Source organism: Oncorhynchus kisutch, linkage group LG6 (genome assembly GCF_002021735.2).
Source record: "Oncorhynchus kisutch isolate 150728-3 linkage group LG6, Okis_V2, whole genome shotgun sequence".
Lineage (NCBI taxonomy): Eukaryota > Metazoa > Chordata > Actinopteri > Salmoniformes > Salmonidae > Oncorhynchus > Oncorhynchus kisutch.
In genome coordinates this window covers 6,411,263-6,429,995 of record NC_034179.2, presented here as the reverse complement: position 1 = coordinate 6,429,995, position 18,733 = coordinate 6,411,263, and positions in this window count along the sequence as shown.

Here is an 18,733-nt window from a genome sequence, read left to right as displayed (position 1 = left end):
GCTAGCAGTGGATCTGTCTAGTCTCAGCCCTGTGCTAGCAGTGGATCTGTCTAGTCTCAGCCCTGTGCTAGCAGTGGATCTGTCTAGTCTCAGCCCTGTGCTAGCAGTGGATCTGTCTAGTCTCAGCCCTGTGCTAGCAGTGGATCTGTCTAGTCTCAGCCCTGTGCTAGCAGTGGATCTGTCTAGTCTCAGCCCTGTGTTAGCAGTGGATCTGTCTAGTCTCAGCCCTGTGCTAGCAGTGGATCTGTCTAGTCTCAGCCCTGTGCTAGCAGTGGATGCTGTCTAGTCTCAGCCCTGTGCTAGCAGTGGATCTGTCTAGTCTCAGCCCTGTGCTAGCAGTGGATCTGTCTAGTCTCAGCCCTGTGCTAGCAGTGGATCTGTCTAGTCTCAGCCCTGTGCTAGCAGTGGATCTGTCTAGTCTCAGCCCTGTGCTAGCAGTGGATCTGTCTAGTCTCAGCCCTGTGTTAGCAGTGGATCTGTCTAGTCTCAGCCCTGTGCCTAGCAGTGGATCTGTTCCTAGTCTCAGCCCTGTGCTAGCAAGTGGATCTGTCTAGTCTCAGCCCTGTGCTAGCAGTGGATCTGTCTAGTCTCAGCCCTGTGCTAGCAGTTGGATCTGTCCTAGTCTCAGCCCTGTGCTAGCAGTGGATCTGTCTAGTCTCAGCCCTGGTGCTAGCAAGTGGATCTGTCTAGTCTCAGCCCTGTGCTAGCAGTGGATCTGTCTAGTCTCAGCCCTGTGCTAGCAGTGGATCTGTCTAGTCTCAGCCCCTGTGCTAGCAGTGGATCTGTCTAGTCTCCAGCCCTGTGCTAGCAAGTGGATCTGTCTAGTCTCAGCCCTGTGCTAGCAGTGGATCTGTCTAGTCTCAGCCCTGTGCTAGCAGTGGATCTGTCTAGTCTCAGCCCTGTGCTAGCAGTGGATCTGTCTAGTCTCAGCCCTGTGCTAGCAGTGGATGTCTAGTCCTCAGCCCCGTGCTAGCAGTGGATCCTGTCTAGTCTCAGCCCTGTGCTAGCAGTGGAATCTGTCTAGTCTCAGCCCTGTGCTAGCAGTGGATCTGTCTAGTCTCAGCCCTGTGCTAGCAGTGGATCTGTCTAGTCTCAGCCCTGTGCTAGCAGTGGATCTGTCTAGTCTCAGCCCTGTGCTAGCAGTGGATCTGTCTAGTCTCAGCCCTGTGCTAGCAGTGGATCTGTCTAGTCTCAGCCCTGGTGCTAGCAGTGGATCTGTCTAGTCTCAGCCCTGTGCTTAGCAGTGGATCTGTCTAGTCTCAGCCCCTGTGCTAGCAAGTGGACTGTCTAGTCTCAGCCTGTGCTAGCAGTGGATCTGTCAGTCTCAGCCTGTGCTAGCAGTGATCTGTCTGTCTCAGCCCTGTGCTAGCAGTGGATCTGTCTAGTCTCAGCCCTGTGCTTAGCAGTGGATCTGTCTAGTCTCAGCCTGTGCTAGCAGTGGATCGTCTAGTCTAGCCCTTGAGCAGTGGATCCTGTCTGAGTCCAGCCTGTGCTAGCAGTGGATCTGTCTAGTCTCAGCCCTGTGCTAGCAGTTGGATCTGTCTAGTCCTCAGCCCTGTGCTAGCAGTGGATCTGTCTAGTCTCAGCCTGTGCTAGCAGTGGATCTGTCTAGTCTCAGCCCTGTGCTAGCAGTGGATCTGTCTAGTCTCAGCCCTGTGCTAGCAGTGGATCTGTCTAGTCTCAGCCCTGTGCTAGCAGTGGATCTGTCTAGTCTCAGCCCTGTGCTAGCAGTGGATCTGTCTAGTCTCAGCCCTGTGCTAGCAGTGGATCTGTCTAGTCTCAGCCCTGTGCTAGCAGTGGATCTGTCTAGTCTCAGCCCTGTGCTAGCAGTGGATCTGTCTAGTCTCAGCCCTGTGCTAGCAGTGGATCTGTCTAGTCTCAGCCCTGTGCTAGCAGTGGATCTGTCTAGTCTCAGCCCTGTGCTAGCAGTGGATCTGTCTAGTCTCAGCCCTGTGCTAGCAGTGGATCTGTCTAGTCTCAGCCCTGTGCTAGCAGTGGATCTGTCTAGTCTCAGCCCTGTGCTAGCAGTGGATCTGTCTAGTCTCAGCCCTGTGCTAGCAGTGGATCTGTCTAGTCTCAGCCCTGTGCTAGCAGTGGATCTGTCTAGTCTCAGCCCTGTGCTAGCAGTGGATCTGTCTAGTCTCAGCCCTGTGCTAGCAGTGGATCTGTCTAGTCTCAGCCCTGTGCTAGCAGTGGATCTGTCTAGTCTCAGCCCTGTGCTAGCAGTGGATCTGTCTAGTCTCAGCCCTGTGCTAGCAGTGGATCTGTCTAGTCTCAGCCCTGTGCTAGCAGTGGATCTGTCTAGTCTCAGCCCTGTGCTAGCAGTGGATCTGTCTAGTCTCAGCCCTGTGCTAGCAGTGGATCTGTCTAGTCTCAGCCCTGTGCTAGCAGTGGATCTGTCTAGTCTCAGCCCTGTGCTAGCAGTGGATCTGTCTAGTCTCAGCCCTGTGCTAGCAGTGGATCTGTCTAGTCTCAGCCCTGTGCTAGCAGTGGATCTGTCTAGTCTCAGCCCTGTGCTAGCAGTGGATCTGTCTAGTCTCAGCCCTGTGCTAGCAGTGGATCTGTCTAGTCTCAGCCCTGTGCTAGCAGTGGATCTGTCTAGTCTCAGCCCTGTGCTAGCAGTGGATCTGTCTAGTCTCAGCCCTGTGCTAGCAGTGGATCTGTCTAGTCTCAGCCCTGTGCTAGCAGTGGATCTGTCTAGTCTCAGCCCTGTGCTAGCAGTGGATCTGTCTAGTCTCAGCCCTGTGCTAGCAGTGGATCTGTCTAGTCTCAGCCCTGTGCTAGCAGTGGATCTGTCTAGTCTCAGCCCTGTGCTAGCAGTGGATCTGTCTAGTCTCAGCCCTGTGCTAGCAGTGGATCTGTCTAGTCTCAGCCCTGTGCTAGCAGTGGATCTGTCTAGTCTCAGCCCTGTGCTAGCAGTGGATCTGTCTAGTCTCAGCCCTGTGCTAGCAGTGGATCTGTCTAGTCTCAGCCCTGTGCTAGCAGTGGATCTGTCTAGTCTCAGCCCTGTGCTAGCAGTGGATCTGTCTAGTCTCAGCCCTGTGCTAGCAGTGGATCTGTCTAGTCTCAGCCCTGTGCTAGCAGTGGATCTGTCTAGTCTCAGCCCTGTGCTAGCAGTGGATCTGTCTAGTCTCAGCCCTGTGCTAGCAGTGGATCTGTCTAGTCTCAGCCCTGTGCTAGCAGTGGATCTGTCTAGTCTCAGCCCTGTGCTAGCAGTGGATCTGTCTAGTCTCAGCCCTGTGCTAGCAGTGGATCTGTCTAGTCTCAGCCCTGTGCTAGCAGTGGATCTGTCTAGTCTCAGCCCTGTGCTAGCAGTGGATCTGTCTAGTCTCAGCCCTGTGCTAGCAGTGGATCTGTCTAGTCTCAGCCCTGTGCTAGCAGTGGATCTGTCTAGTCTCAGCCCTGTGCTAGCAGTGGATCTGTCTAGTCTCAGCCCTGTGCTAGCAGTGGATCTGTCTAGTCTCAGCCCTGTGCTAGCAGTGGATCTGTCTAGTCTCAGCCCTGTGCTAGCAGTGGATCTGTCTAGTCTCAGCCCTGTGCTAGCAGTGGATCTGTCTAGTCTCAGCCCTGTGCTAGCAGTGGATCTGTCTAGTCTCAGCCCTGTGCTAGCAGTGGATCTGTCTAGTCTCAGCCCTGTGCTAGCAGTGGATCTGTCTAGTCTCAGCCCTGTGCTAGCAGTGGATCTGTCTAGTCTCAGCCCTGTGCTAGCAGTGGATCTGTCTAGTCTCAGCCCTGTGCTAGCAGTGGATCTGTCTAGTCTCAGCCCTGTGCTAGCAGTGGATCTGTCTAGTCTCAGCCCTGTGCTAGCAGTGGATCTGTCTAGTCTCAGCCCTGTGCTAGCAGTGGATCTGTCTAGTCTCAGCCCTGTGCTAGCAGTGGATCTGTCTAGTCTCAGCCCTGTGCTAGCAGTGGATCTGTCTAGTCTCAGCCCTGTGCTAGCAGTGGATCTGTCTAGTCTCAGCCCTGTGCTAGCAGTGGATCTGTCTAGTCTCAGCCCTGTGCTAGCAGTGGATCTGTCTAGTCTCAGCCCTGTGCTAGCAGTGGATCTGTCTAGTCTCAGCCCTGTGCTAGCAGTGGATCTGTCTAGTCTCAGCCCTGTGCTAGCAGTGGATCTGTCTAGTCTCAGCCCTGTGCTAGCAGTGGATCTGTCTAGTCTCAGCCCTGTGCTAGCAGTGGATCTGTCTAGTCTCAGCCCTGTGCTAGCAGTGGATCTGTCTAGTCTCAGCCCTGTGCTAGCAGTGGATCTGTCTAGTCTCAGCCCTGTGCTAGCAGTGGATCTGTCTAGTCTCAGCCCTGTGCTAGCAGTGGATCTGTCTAGTCTCAGCCCTGTGCTAGCAGTGGATCTGTCTAGTCTCAGCCCTGTGCTAGCAGTGGATCTGTCTAGTCTCAGCCCTGTGCTAGCAGTGGATCTGTCTAGTCTCAGCCCTGTGCTAGCAGTGGATCTGTCTAGTCTCAGCCCTGTGCTAGCAGTGGATCTGTCTAGTCTCAGCCCTGTGCTAGCAGTGGATCTGTCTAGTCTCAGCCCTGTGCTAGCAGTGGATCTGTCTAGTCTCAGCCCTGTGCTAGCAGTGGATCTGTCTAGTCTCAGCCCTGTGCTAGCAGTGGATCTGTCTAGTCTCAGCCCTGTGCTAGCAGTGGATCTGTCTAGTCTCAGCCCTGTGCTAGCAGTGGATCTGTCTAGTCTCAGCCCTGTGCTAGCAGTGGATCTGTCTAGTCTCAGCCCTGTGCTAGCAGTGGATCTGTCTAGTCTCAGCCCTGTGCTAGCAGTGGATCTGTCTAGTCTCAGCCCTGTGCTAGCAGTGGATCTGTCTAGTCTCAGCCCTGTGCTAGCAGTGGATCTGTCTAGTCTCAGCCCTGTGCTAGCAGTGGATCTGTCTAGTCTCAGCCCTGTGCTAGCAGTGGATCTGTCTAGTCTCAGCCCTGTGCTAGCAGTGGATCTGTCTAGTCTCAGCCCTGTGCTAGCAGTGGATCTGTCTAGTCTCAGCCCTGTGCTAGCAGTGGATCTGTCTAGTCTCAGCCCTGTGCTAGCAGTGGATCTGTCTAGTCTCAGCCCTGTGCTAGCAGTGGATCTGTCTAGTCTCAGCCCTGTGCTAGCAGTGGATCTGTCTAGTCTCAGCCCTGTGCTAGCAGTGGATCTGTCTAGTCTCAGCCCTGTGCTAGCAGTGGATCTGTCTAGTCTCAGCCCTGTGCTAGCAGTGGATCTGTCTAGTCTCAGCCCTGTGCTAGCAGTGGATCTGTCTAGTCTCAGCCCTGTGCTAGCAGTGGATCTGTCTAGTCTCAGCCCTGTGCTAGCAGTGGATCTGTCTAGTCTCAGCCCTGTGCTAGCAGTGGATCTGTCTAGTCTCAGCCCTGTGCTAGCAGTGGATCTGTCTAGTCTCAGCCCTGTGCTAGCAGTGGATCTGTCTAGTCTCAGCCCTGTGCTAGCAGTGGATCTGTCTAGTCTCAGCCCTGTGCTAGCAGTGGATCTGTCTAGTCTCAGCCCTGTGCTAGCAGTGGATCTGTCTAGTCTCAGCCCTGTGCTAGCAGTGGATCTGTCTAGTCTCAGCCCTGTGCTAGCAGTGGATCTGTCTAGTCTCAGCCCTGTGCTAGCAGTGGATCTGTCTAGTCTCAGCCCTGTGCTAGCAGTGGATCTGTCTAGTCTCAGCCCTGTGCTAGCAGTGGATCTGTCTAGTCTCAGCCCTGTGCTAGCAGTGGATCTGTCTAGTCTCAGCCCTGTGCTAGCAGTGGATCTGTCTAGTCTCAGCCCTGTGCTAGCAGTGGATCTGTCTAGTCTCAGCCCTGTGCTAGCAGTGGATCTGTCTAGTCTCAGCCCTGTGCTAGCAGTGGATCTGTCTAGTCTCAGCCCTGTGCTAGCAGTGGATCTGTCTAGTCTCAGCCCTGTGCTAGCAGTGGATCTGTCTAGTCTCAGCCCTGTGCTAGCAGTGGATCTGTCTAGTCTCAGCCCTGTGCTAGCAGTGGATCTGTCTAGTCTCAGCCCTGTGCTAGCAGTGGATCTGTCTAGTCTCAGCCCTGTGCTAGCAGTGGATCTGTCTAGTCTCAGCCCTGTGCTAGCAGTGGATCTGTCTAGTCTCAGCCCTGTGCTAGCAGTGGATCTGTCTAGTCTCAGCCCTGTGCTAGCAGTGGATCTGTCTAGTCTCAGCCCTGTGCTAGCAGTGGATCTGTCTAGTCTCAGCCCTGTGCTAGCAGTGGATCTGTCTAGTCTCAGCCCTGTGCTAGCAGTGGATCTGTCTAGTCTCAGCCCTGTGCTAGCAGTGGATCTGTCTAGTCTCAGCCCTGTGCTAGCAGTGGATCTGTCTAGTCTCAGCCCTGTGCTAGCAGTGGATCTGTCTAGTCTCAGCCCTGTGCTAGCAGTGGATCTGTCTAGTCTCAGCCCTGTGCTAGCAGTGGATCTGTCTAGTCTCAGCCCTGTGCTAGCAGTGGATCTGTCTAGTCTCAGCCCTGTGCTAGCAGTGGATCTGTCTAGTCTCAGCCCTGTGCTAGCAGTGGATCTGTCTAGTCTCAGCCCTGTGCTAGCAGTGGATCTGTCTAGTCTCAGCCCTGTGCTAGCAGTGGATCTGTCTAGTCTCAGCCCTGTGCTAGCAGTGGATCTGTCTAGTCTCAGCCCTGTGCTAGCAGTGGATCTGTCTAGTCTCAGCCCTGTGCTAGCAGTGGATCTGTCTAGTCTCAGCCCTGTGCTAGCAGTGGATCTGTCTAGTCTCAGCCCTGTGCTAGCAGTGGATCTGTCTAGTCTCAGCCCTGTGCTAGCAGTGGATCTGTCTAGTCTCAGCCCTGTGCTAGCAGTGGATCTGTCTAGTCTCAGCCCTGTGCTAGCAGTGGATCTGTCTAGTCTCAGCCCTGTGCTAGCAGTGGATCTGTCTAGTCTCAGCCCTGTGCTAGCAGTGGATCTGTCTAGTCTCAGCCCTGTGCTAGCAGTGGATCTGTCTAGTCTCAGCCCTGTGCTAGCAGTGGATCTGTCTAGTCTCAGCCCTGTGCTAGCAGTGGATCTGTCTAGTCTCAGCCCTGTGCTAGCAGTGGATCTGTCTAGTCTCAGCCCTGTGCTAGCAGTGGATCTGTCTAGTCTCAGCCCTGTGCTAGCAGTGGATCTGTCTAGTCTCAGCCCTGTGCTAGCAGTGGATCTGTCTAGTCTCAGCCCTGTGCTAGCAGTGGATCTGTCTAGTCTCAGCCCTGTGCTAGCAGTGGATCTGTCTAGTCTCAGCCCTGTGCTAGCAGTGGATCTGTCTAGTCTCAGCCCTGTGCTAGCAGTGGATCTGTCTAGTCTCAGCCCTGTGCTAGCAGTGGATCTGTCTAGTCTCAGCCCTGTGCTAGCAGTGGATCTGTCTAGTCTCAGCCCTGTGCTAGCAGTGGATCTGTCTAGTCTCAGCCCTGTGCTAGCAGTGGATCTGTCTAGTCTCAGCCCTGTGCTAGCAGTGGATCTGTCTAGTCTCAGCCCTGTGCTAGCAGTGGATCTGTCTAGTCTCAGCCCTGTGCTAGCAGTGGATCTGTCTAGTCTCAGCCCTGTGCTAGCAGTGGATCTGTCTAGTCTCAGCCCTGTGCTAGCAGTGGATCTGTCTAGTCTCAGCCCTGTGCTAGCAGTGGATCTGTCTAGTCTCAGCCCTGTGCTAGCAGTGGATCTGTCTAGTCTCAGCCCTGTGCTAGCAGTGGATCTGTCTAGTCTCAGCCCTGTGCTAGCAGTGGATCTGTCTAGTCTCAGCCCTGTGCTAGCAGTGGATCTGTCTAGTCTCAGCCCTGTGCTAGCAGTGGATCTGTCTAGTCTCAGCCCTGTGCTAGCAGTGGATCTGTCTAGTCTCAGCCCTGTGCTAGCAGTGGATCTGTCTAGTCTCAGCCCTGTGCTAGCAGTGGATCTGTCTAGTCTCAGCCCTGTGCTAGCAGTGGATCTGTCTAGTCTCAGCCCTGTGCTAGCAGTGGATCTGTCTAGTCTCAGCCCTGTGCTAGCAGTGGATCTGTCTAGTCTCAGCCCTGTGCTAGCAGTGGATCTGTCTAGTCTCAGCCCTGTGCTAGCAGTGGATCTGTCTAGTCTCAGCCCTGTGCTAGCAGTGGATCTGTCTAGTCTCAGCCCTGTGCTAGCAGTGGATCTGTCTAGTCTCAGCCCTGTGCTAGCAGTGGATCTGTCTAGTCTCAGCCCTGTGCTAGCAGTGGATCTGTCTAGTCTCAGCCCTGTGCTAGCAGTGGATCTGTCTAGTCTCAGCCCTGTGCTAGCAGTGGATCTGTCTAGTCTCAGCCCTGTGCTAGCAGTGGATCTGTCTAGTCTCAGCCCTGTGCTAGCAGTGGATCTGTCTAGTCTCAGCCCTGTGCTAGCAGTGGATCTGTCTAGTCTCAGCCCTGTGCTAGCAGTGGATCTGTCTAGTCTCAGCCCTGTGCTAGCAGTGGATCTGTCTAGTCTCAGCCCTGTGCTAGCAGTGGATCTGTCTAGTCTCAGCCCTGTGCTAGCAGTGGATCTGTCTAGTCTCAGCCCTGTGCTAGCAGTGGATCTGTCTAGTCTCAGCCCTGTGCTAGCAGTGGATCTGTCTAGTCTCAGCCCTGTGCTAGCAGTGGATCTGTCTAGTCTCAGCCCTGTGCTAGCAGTGGATCTGTCTAGTCTCAGCCCTGTGCTAGCAGTGGATCTGTCTAGTCTCAGCCCTGTGCTAGCAGTGGATCTGTCTAGTCTCAGCCCTGTGCTAGCAGTGGATCTGTCTAGTCTCAGCCCTGTGCTAGCAGTGGATCTGTCTAGTCTCAGCCCTGTGCTAGCAGTGGATCTGTCTAGTCTCAGCCCTGTGCTAGCAGTGGATCTGTCTAGTCTCAGCCCTGTGCTAGCAGTGGATCTGTCTAGTCTCAGCCCTGTGCTAGCAGTGGATCTGTCTAGTCTCAGCCCTGTGCTAGCAGTGGATCTGTCTAGTCTCAGCCCTGTGCTAGCAGTGGATCTGTCTAGTCTCAGCCCTGTGCTAGCAGTGGATCTGTCTAGTCTCAGCCCTGTGCTAGCAGTGGATCTGTCTAGTCTCAGCCCTGTGCTAGCAGTGGATCTGTCTAGTCTCAGCCCTGTGCTAGCAGTGGATCTGTCTAGTCTCAGCCCTGTGCTAGCAGTGGATCTGTCTAGTCTCAGCCCTGTGCTAGCAGTGGATCTGTCTAGTCTCAGCCCTGTGCTAGCAGTGGATCTGTCTAGTCTCAGCCCTGTGCTAGCAGTGGATCTGTCTAGTCTCAGCCCTGTGCTAGCAGTGGATCTGTCTAGTCTCAGCCCTGTGCTAGCAGTGGATCTGTCTAGTCTCAGCCCTGTGCTAGCAGTGGATCTGTCTAGTCTCAGCCCTGTGCTAGCAGTGGATCTGTCTAGTCTCAGCCCTGTGCTAGCAGTGGATCTGTCTAGTCTCAGCCCTGTGCTAGCAGTGGATCTGTCTAGTCTCAGCCCTGTGCTAGCAGTGGATCTGTCTAGTCTCAGCCCTGTGCTAGCAGTGGATCTGTCTAGTCTCAGCCCTGTGCTAGCAGTGGATCTGTCTAGTCTCAGCCCTGTGCTAGCAGTGGATCTGTCTAGTCTCAGCCCTGTGCTAGCAGTGGATCTGTCTAGTCTCAGCCCTGTGCTAGCAGTGGATCTGTCTAGTCTCAGCCCTGTGCTAGCAGTGGATCTGTCTAGTCTCAGCCCTGTGCTAGCAGTGGATCTGTCTAGTCTCAGCCCTGTGCTAGCAGTGGATCTGTCTAGTCTCAGCCCTGTGCTAGCAGTGGATCTGTCTAGTCTCAGCCCTGTGCTAGCAGTGGATCTGTCTAGTCTCAGCCCTGTGCTAGCAGTGGATCTGTCTAGTCTCAGCCCTGTGCTAGCAGTGGATCTGTCTAGTCTCAGCCCTGTGCTAGCAGTGGATCTGTCTAGTCTCAGCCCTGTGCTAGCAGTGGATCTGTCTAGTCTCAGCCCTGTGCTAGCAGTGGATCTGTCTAGTCTCAGCCCTGTGCTAGCAGTGGATCTGTCTAGTCTCAGCCCTGTGCTAGCAGTGGATCTGTCTAGTCTCAGCCCTGTGCTAGCAGTGGATCTGTCTAGTCTCAGCCCTGTGCTAGCAGTGGATCTGTCTAGTCTCAGCCCTGTGCTAGCAGTGGATCTGTCTAGTCTCAGCCCTGTGCTAGCAGTGGATCTGTCTAGTCTCAGCCCTGTGCTAGCAGTGGATCTGTCTAGTCTCAGCCCTGTGCTAGCAGTGGATCTGTCTAGTCTCAGCCCTGTGCTAGCAGTGGATCTGTCTAGTCTCAGCCCTGTGCTAGCAGTGGATCTGTCTAGTCTCAGCCCTGTGCTAGCAGTGGATCTGTCTAGTCTCAGCCCTGTGCTAGCAGTGGATCTGTCTAGTCTCAGCCCTGTGCTAGCAGTGGATCTGTCTAGTCTCAGCCCTGTGCTAGCAGTGGATCTGTCTAGTCTCAGCCCTGTGCTAGCAGTGGATCTGTCTAGTCTCAGCCCTGTGCTAGCAGTGGATCTGTCTAGTCTCAGCCCTGTGCTAGCAGTGGATCTGTCTAGTCTCAGCCCTGTGCTAGCAGTGGATCTGTCTAGTCTCAGCCCTGTGCTAGCAGTGGATCTGTCTAGTCTCAGCCCTGTGCTAGCAGTGGATCTGTCTAGTCTCAGCCCTGTGCTAGCAGTGGATCTGTCTAGTCTCAGCCCTGTGCTAGCAGTGGATCTGTCTAGTCTCAGCCCTGTGCTAGCAGTGGATCTGTCTAGTCTCAGCCCTGTGCTAGCAGTGGATCTGTCTAGTCTCAGCCCTGTGCTAGCAGTGGATCTGTCTAGTCTCAGCCCTGTGCTAGCAGTGGATCTGTCTAGTCTCAGCCCTGTGCTAGCAGTGGATCTGTCTAGTCTCAGCCCTGTGCTAGCAGTGGATCTGTCTAGTCTCAGCCCTGTGCTAGCAGTGGATCTGTCTAGTCTCAGCCCTGTGCTAGCAGTGGATCTGTCTAGTCTCAGCCCTGTGCTAGCAGTGGATCTGTCTAGTCTCAGCCCTGTGCTAGCAGTGGATCTGTCTAGTCTCAGCCCTGTGCTAGCAGTGGATCTGTCTAGTCTCAGCCCTGTGCTAGCAGTGGATCTGTCTAGTCTCAGCCCTGTGCTAGCAGTGGATCTGTCTAGTCTCAGCCCTGTGCTAGCAGTGGATCTGTCTAGTCTCAGCCCTGTGCTAGCAGTGGATCTGTCTAGTCTCAGCCCTGTGCTAGCAGTGGATCTGTCTAGTCTCAGCCCTGTGCTAGCAGTGGATCTGTCTAGTCTCAGCCCTGTGCTAGCAGTGGATCTGTCTAGTCTCAGCCCTGTGCTAGCAGTGGATCTGTCTAGTCTCAGCCCTGTGCTAGCAGTGGATCTGTCTAGTCTCAGCCCTGTGCTAGCAGTGGATCTGTCTAGTCTCAGCCCTGTGCTAGCAGTGGATCTGTCTAGTCTCAGCCCTGTGCTAGCAGTGGATCTGTCTAGTCTCAGCCCTGTGCTAGCAGTGGATCTGTCTAGTCTCAGCCCTGTGCTAGCAGTGGATCTGTCTAGTCTCAGCCCTGTGCTAGCAGTGGATCTGTCTAGTCTCAGCCCTGTGCTAGCAGTGGATCTGTCTAGTCTCAGCCCTGTGCTAGCAGTGGATCTGTCTAGTCTCAGCCCTGTGCTAGCAGTGGATCTGTCTAGTCTCAGCCCTGTGCTAGCAGTGGATCTGTCTAGTCTCAGCCCTGTGCTAGCAGTGGATCTGTCTAGTCTCAGCCCTGTGCTAGCAGTGGATCTGTCTAGTCTCAGCCCTGTGCTAGCAGTGGATCTGTCTAGTCTCAGCCCTGTGCTAGCAGTGGATCTGTCTAGTCTCAGCCCTGTGCTAGCAGTGGATCTGTCTAGTCTCAGCCCTGTGCTAGCAGTGGATCTGTCTAGTCTCAGCCCTGTGCTAGCAGTGGATCTGTCTAGTCTCAGCCCTGTGCTAGCAGTGGATCTGTCTAGTCTCAGCCCTGTGCTAGCAGTGGATCTGTCTAGTCTCAGCCCTGTGCTAGCAGTGGATCTGTCTAGTCTCAGCCCTGTGCTAGCAGTGGATCTGTCTAGTCTCAGCCCTGTGCTAGCAGTGGATCTGTCTAGTCTCAGCCCTGTGCTAGCAGTGGATCTGTCTAGTCTCAGCCCTGTGCTAGCAGTGGATCTGTCTAGTCTCAGCCCTGTGCTAGCAGTGGATCTGTCTAGTCTCAGCCCTGTGCTAGCAGTGGATCTGTCTAGTCTCAGCCCTGTGCTAGCAGTGGATCTGTCTAGTCTCAGCCCTGTGCTAGCAGTGGATCTGTCTAGTCTCAGCCCTGTGCTAGCAGTGGATCTGTCTAGTCTCAGCCCTGTGCTAGCAGTGGATCTGTCTAGTCTCAGCCCTGTGCTAGCAGTGGATCTGTCTAGTCTCAGCCCTGTGCTAGCAGTGGATCTGTCTAGTCTCAGCCCTGTGCTAGCAGTGGATCTGTCTAGTCTCAGCCCTGTGCTAGCAGTGGATCTGTCTAGTCTCAGCCCTGTGCTAGCAGTGGATCTGTCTAGTCTCAGCCCTGTGCTAGCAGTGGATCTGTCTAGTCTCAGCCCTGTGCTAGCAGTGGATCTGTCTAGTCTCAGCCCTGTGCTAGCAGTGGATCTGTCTAGTCTCAGCCCTGTGCTAGCAGTGGATCTGTCTAGTCTCAGCCCTGTGCTAGCAGTGGATCTGTCTAGTCTCAGCCCTGTGCTAGCAGTGGATCTGTCTAGTCTCAGCCCTGTGCTAGCAGTGGATCTGTCTAGTCTCAGCCCTGTGCTAGCAGTGGATCTGTCTAGTCTCAGCCCTGTGCTAGCAGTGGATCTGTCTAGTCTCAGCCCTGTGCTAGCAGTGGATCTGTCTAGTCTCAGCCCTGTGCTAGCAGTGGATCTGTCTAGTCTCAGCCCTGTGCTAGCAGTGGATCTGTCTAGTCTCAGCCCTGTGCTAGCAGTGGATCTGTCTAGTCTCAGCCCTGTGCTAGCAGTGGATCTGTCTAGTCTCAGCCCTGTGCTAGCAGTGGATCTGTCTAGTCTCAGCCCTGTGCTAGCAGTGGATCTGTCTAGTCTCAGCCCTGTGCTAGCAGTGGATCTGTCTAGTCTCAGCCCTGTGCTAGCAGTGGATCTGTCTAGTCTCAGCCCTGTGCTAGCAGTGGATCTGTCTAGTCTCAGCCCTGTGCTAGCAGTGGATCTGTCTAGTCTCAGCCCTGTGCTAGCAGTGGATCTGTCTAGTCTCAGCCCTGTGCTAGCAGTGGATCTGTCTAGTCTCAGCCCTGTGCTAGCAGTGGATCTGTCTAGTCTCAGCCCTGTGCTAGCAGTGGATCTGTCTAGTCTCAGCCCTGTGCTAGCAGTGGATCTGTCTAGTCTCAGCCCTGTGCTAGCAGTGGATCTGTCTAGTCTCAGCCCTGTGCTAGCAGTGGATCTGTCTAGTCTCAGCCCTGTGCTAGCAGTGGATCTGTCTAGTCTCAGCCCTGTGCTAGCAGTGGATCTGTCTAGTCTCAGCCCTGTGCTAGCAGTGGATCTGTCTAGTCTCAGCCCTGTGCTAGCAGTGGATCTGTCTAGTCTCAGCCCTGTGCTAGCAGTGGATCTGTCTAGTCTCAGCCCTGTGCTAGCAGTGGATCTGTCTAGTCTCAGCCCTGTGCTAGCAGTGGATCTGTCTAGTCTCAGCCCTGTGCTAGCAGTGGATCTGTCTAGTCTCAGCCCTGTGCTAGCAGTGGATCTGTCTAGTCTCAGCCCTGTGCTAGCAGTGGATCTGTCTAGTCTCAGCCCTGTGCTAGCAGTGGATCTGTCTAGTCTCAGCCCTGTGCTAGCAGTGGATCTGTCTAGTCTCAGCCCTGTGCTAGCAGTGGATCTGTCTAGTCTCAGCCCTGTGCTAGCAGTGGATCTGTCTAGTCTCAGCCCTGTGCTAGCAGTGGATCTGTCTAGTCTCAGCCCTGTGCTAGCAGTGGATCTGTCTAGTCTCAGCCCTGTGCTAGCAGTGGATCTGTCTAGTCTCAGCCCTGTGCTAGCAGTGGATCTGTCTAGTCTCAGCCCTGTGCTAGCAGTGGATCTGTCTAGTCTCAGCCCTGTGCTAGCAGTGGATCTGTCTAGTCTCAGCCCTGTGCTAGCAGTGGATCTGTCTAGTCTCAGCCCTGTGCTAGCAGTGGATCTGTCTAGTCTCAGCCCTGTGCTAGCAGTGGATCTGTCTAGTCTCAGCCCTGTGCTAGCAGTGGATCTGTCTAGTCTCAGCCCTGTGCTAGCAGTGGATCTGTCTAGTCTCAGCCCTGTGCTAGCAGTGGATCTGTCTAGTCTCAGCCCTGTGCTAGCAGTGGATCTGTCTAGTCTCAGCCCTGTGCTAGCAGTGGATCTGTCTAGTCTCAGCCCTGTGCTAGCAGTGGATCTGTCTAGTCTCAGCCCTGTGCTAGCAGTGGATCTGTCTAGTCTCAGCCCTGTGCTAGCAGTGGATCTGTCTAGTCTCAGCCCTGTGCTAGCAGTGGATCTGTCTAGTCTCAGCCCTGTGCTAGCAGTGGATCTGTCTAGTCTCAGCCCTGTGCTAGCAGTGGATCTGTCTAGTCTCAGCCCTGTGCTAGCAGTGGATCTGTCTAGTCTCAGCCCTGTGCTAGCAGTGGATCTGTCTAGTCTCAGCCCTGTGCTAGCAGTGGATCTGTCTAGTCTCAGCCCTGTGCTAGCAGTGGATCTGTCTAGTCTCAGCCCTGTGCTAGCAGTGGATCTGTCTAGTCTCAGCCCTGTGCTAGCAGTGGATCTGTCTAGTCTCAGCCCTGTGCTAGCAGTGGATCTGTCTAGTCTCAGCCCTGTGCTAGCAGTGGATCTGTCTAGTCTCAGCCCTGTGCTAGCAGTGGATCTGTCTAGTCTCAGCCCTGTGCTAGCAGTGGATCTGTCTAGTCTCAGCCCTGTGCTAGCAGTGGATCTGTCTAGTCTCAGCCCTGTGCTAGCAGTGGATCTGTCTAGTCTCAGCCCTGTGCTAGCAGTGGATCTGTCTAGTCTCAGCCCTGTGCTAGCAGTGGATCTGTCTAGTCTCAGCCCTGTGCTAGCAGTGGATCTGTCTAGTCTCAGCCCTGTGCTAGCAGTGGATCTGTCTAGTCTCAGCCCTGTGCTAGCAGTGGATCTGTCTAGTCTCAGCCCTGTGCTAGCAGTGGATCTGTCTAGTCTCAGCCCTGTGCTAGCAGTGGATCTGTCTAGTCTCAGCCCTGTGCTAGCAGTGGATCTGTCTAGTCTCAGCCCTGTGCTAGCAGTGGATCTGTCTAGTCTCAGCCCTGTGCTAGCAGTGGATCTGTCTAGTCTCAGCCCTGTGCTAGCAGTGGATCTGTCTAGTCTCAGCCCTGTGCTAGCAGTGGATCTGTCTAGTCTCAGCCCTGTGCTAGCAGTGGATCTGTCTAGTCTCAGCCCTGTGCTAGCAGTGGATCTGTCTAGTCTCAGCCCTGTGCTAGCAGTGGATCTGTCTAGTCTCAGCCCTGTGCTAGCAGTGGATCTGTCTAGTCTCAGCCCTGTGCTAGCAGTGGATCTGTCTAGTCTCAGCCCTGTGCTAGCAGTGGATCTGTCTAGTCTCAGCCCTGTGCTAGCAGTGGATCTGTCTAGTCTCAGCCCTGTGCTAGCAGTGGATCTGTCTAGTCTCAGCCCTGTGCTAGCAGTGGATCTGTCTAGTCTCAGCCCTGTGCTAGCAGTGGATCTGTCTAGTCTCAGCCCTGTGCTAGCAGTGGATCTGTCTAGTCTCAGCCCTGTGCTAGCAGTGGATCTGTCTAGTCTCAGCCCTGTGCTAGCAGTGGATCTGTCTAGTCTCAGCCCTGTGCTAGCAGTGGATCTGTCTAGTCTCAGCCCTGTGCTAGCAGTGGATCTGTCTAGTCTCAGCCCTGTGCTAGCAGTGGATCTGTCTAGTCTCAGCCCTGTGCTAGCAGTGGATCTGTCTAGTCTCAGCCCTGTGCTAGCAGTGGATCTGTCTAGTCTCAGCCCTGTGCTAGCAGTGGATCTGTCTAGTCTCAGCCCTGTGCTAGCAGTGGATCTGTCTAGTCTCAGCCCTGTGCTAGCAGTGGATCTGTCTAGTCTCAGCCCTGTGCTAGCAGTGGATCTGTCTAGTCTCAGCCCTGTGCTAGCAGTGGATCTGTCTAGTCTCAGCCCTGTGCTAGCAGTGGATCTGTCTAGTCTCAGCCCTGTGCTAGCAGTGGATCTGTCTAGTCTCAGCCCTGTGCTAGCAGTGGATCTGTCTAGTCTCAGCCCTGTGCTAGCAGTGGATCTGTCTAGTCTCAGCCCTGTGCTAGCAGTGGATCTGTCTAGTCTCAGCCCTGTGCTAGCAGTGGATCTGTCTAGTCTCAGCCCTGTGCTAGCAGTGGATCTGTCTAGTCTCAGCCCTGTGCTAGCAGTGGATCTGTCTAGTCTCAGCCCTGTGCTAGCAGTGGATCTGTCTAGTCTCAGCCCTGTGCTAGCAGTGGATCTGTCTAGTCTCAGCCCTGTGCTAGCAGTGGATCTGTCTAGTCTCAGCCCTGTGCTAGCAGTGGATCTGTCTAGTCTCAGCCCTGTGCTAGCAGTGGATCTGTCTAGTCTCAGCCCTGTGCTAGCAGTGGATCTGTCTAGTCTCAGCCCTGTGCTAGCAGTGGATCTGTCTAGTCTCAGCCCTGTGCTAGCAGTGGATCTGTCTAGTCTCAGCCCTGTGCTAGCAGTGGATCTGTCTAGTCTCAGCCCTGTGCTAGCAGTGGATCTGTCTAGTCTCAGCCCTGTGCTAGCAGTGGATCTGTCTAGTCTCAGCCCTGTGCTAGCAGTGGATCTGTCTAGTCTCAGCCCTGTGCTAGCAGTGGATCTGTCTAGTCTCAGCCCTGTGCTAGCAGTGGATCTGTCTAGTCTCAGCCCTGTGCTAGCAGTGGATCTGTCTAGTCTCAGCCCTGTGCTAGCAGTGGATCTGTCTAGTCTCAGCCCTGTGCTAGCAGTGGATCTGTCTAGTCTCAGCCCTGTGCTAGCAGTGGATCTGTCTAGTCTCAGCCCTGTGCTAGCAGTGGATCTGTCTAGTCTCAGCCCCGTGCTAGCAGTGGATCTGTCTAGTCTCAGCCCTGTGCTAGCAGTGGATCTGTCTAGTCTCAGCCCTGTGCTAGCAGTGGATCTGTCTAGTCTCAGCCCGTGCTAGCAGTGGATCTGTCTAGTCTCAGCCCGTGCTAGCAGTGGATCTGTCTAGTCTCAGCCCTGTGCTAGCAGTGGATCTGTCTAGTCTCAGCCCTGTGCTAGCAGTGGATCTGTCTAGTCTCAGCCCTGTGCTAGCAGTGGATCTGTCTAGTCTCAGCCCTGTGCTAGCAGTGGATCTGTCTAGTCTCAGCCCTGTGCTAGCAGTGGATCTGTCTAGTCTCAGCCCTGTGCTAGCAGTGGATCTGTCTAGTCTCAGCCCTGTGCTAGCAGTGGATCTGTCTAGTCTCAGCCCTGTGCTAGCAGTGGATCTGTCTAGTCTCAGCCCTGTGCTAGCAGTGGATCTGTCTAGTCTCAGCCCTGTGCTAGCAGTGGATCTGTCTAGTCTCAGCCCTGTGCTAGCAGTGGATCTGTCTAGTCTCAGCCCTGTGCTAGCAGTGGATCTGTCTAGTCTCAGCCCTGTGCTAGCAGTGGATCTGTCTAGTCTCAGCCCTGTGCTAGCAGTGGATCTGTCTAGTCTCAGCCCTGTGCTAGCAGTGGATCTGTCTAGTCTCAGCCCTGTGCTAGCAGTGGATCTGTCTAGTCTCAGCCCTGTGCTAGCAGTGGATCTGTCTAGTCTCAGCCCTGTGCTAGCAGTGGATCTGTCTAGTCTCAGCCCTGTGCTAGCAGTGGATCTGTCTAGTCTCAGCCCTGTGCTAGCAGTGGATCTGTCTAGTCTCAGCCCTGTGCTAGCAGTGGATCTGTCTAGTCTCAGCCCTGTGCTAGCAGTGGATCTGTCTAGTCTCAGCCCTGTGCTAGCAGTGGATCTGTCTAGTCTCAGCCCTGTGCTAGCAGTGGATCTGTCTAGTCTCAGCCCTGTGCTAGCAGTGGATCTGTCTAGTCTCAGCCCTGTGCTAGCAGTGGATCTGTCTAGTCTCAGCCCTGTGCTAGCAGTGGATCTGTCTAGTCTCAGCCCTGTGCTAGCAGTGGATCTGTCTAGTCTCAGCCCTGTGCTAGCAGTGGATCTGTCTAGTCTCAGCCCTGTGCTAGCAGTGGATCTGTCTAGTCTCAGCCCTGTGTTAGCAGTGGATCAGTCTAGTCTCAGCCCTGTGCTAGCAGTGGATCTGTCTAGTCTCAGCCCCGTGTTAGCAGTGGATCTGTCTAGTCTCAGCCCCGTGTTAGCAGTGGATCAGTCTAGTCTCAGCCCCGTGCTAGCAGTGGATCAGTCTAGTCTCAGCCCCGTGCTAGCAGTGGATCTGTCTAGTCTCAGCCCTGTGCTAGCAGTGGATCTGTCTAGTCTCAGCCCTGTGCTAGCAGTGGATCTGTCTAGTCTCAGCCCTGTGCTAGCAGTGGATCTGTCTAGTCTCAGCCCTGTGCTAGCAGTGGATCTGTCTAGTCTCAGCCCTGTGCTAGCAGTGGATCTGTCTAGTCTCAGCCCTGTGCTAGCAGTGGATCTGTCTAGTCTCAGCCCTGTGCTAGCAGTGGATCTGTCTAGTCTCAGCCCTGTGCTAGCAGTGGATCTGTCTAGTCTCAGCCCTGTGCTAGCAGTGGATCTGTCTAGTCTCAGCCCTGTGCTAGCAGTGGATCTGTCTAGTCTCAGCCCTGTGCTAGCAGTGGATCTGTCTAGTCTCAGCCCTGTGCTAGCAGTGGATCTGTCTAGTCTCAGCCCTGTGCTAGCAGTGGATCTGTCTAGTCTCAGCCCTGTGCTAGCAGTGGATCTGTCTAGTCTCAGCCCTGTGCTAGCAGTGGATCTGT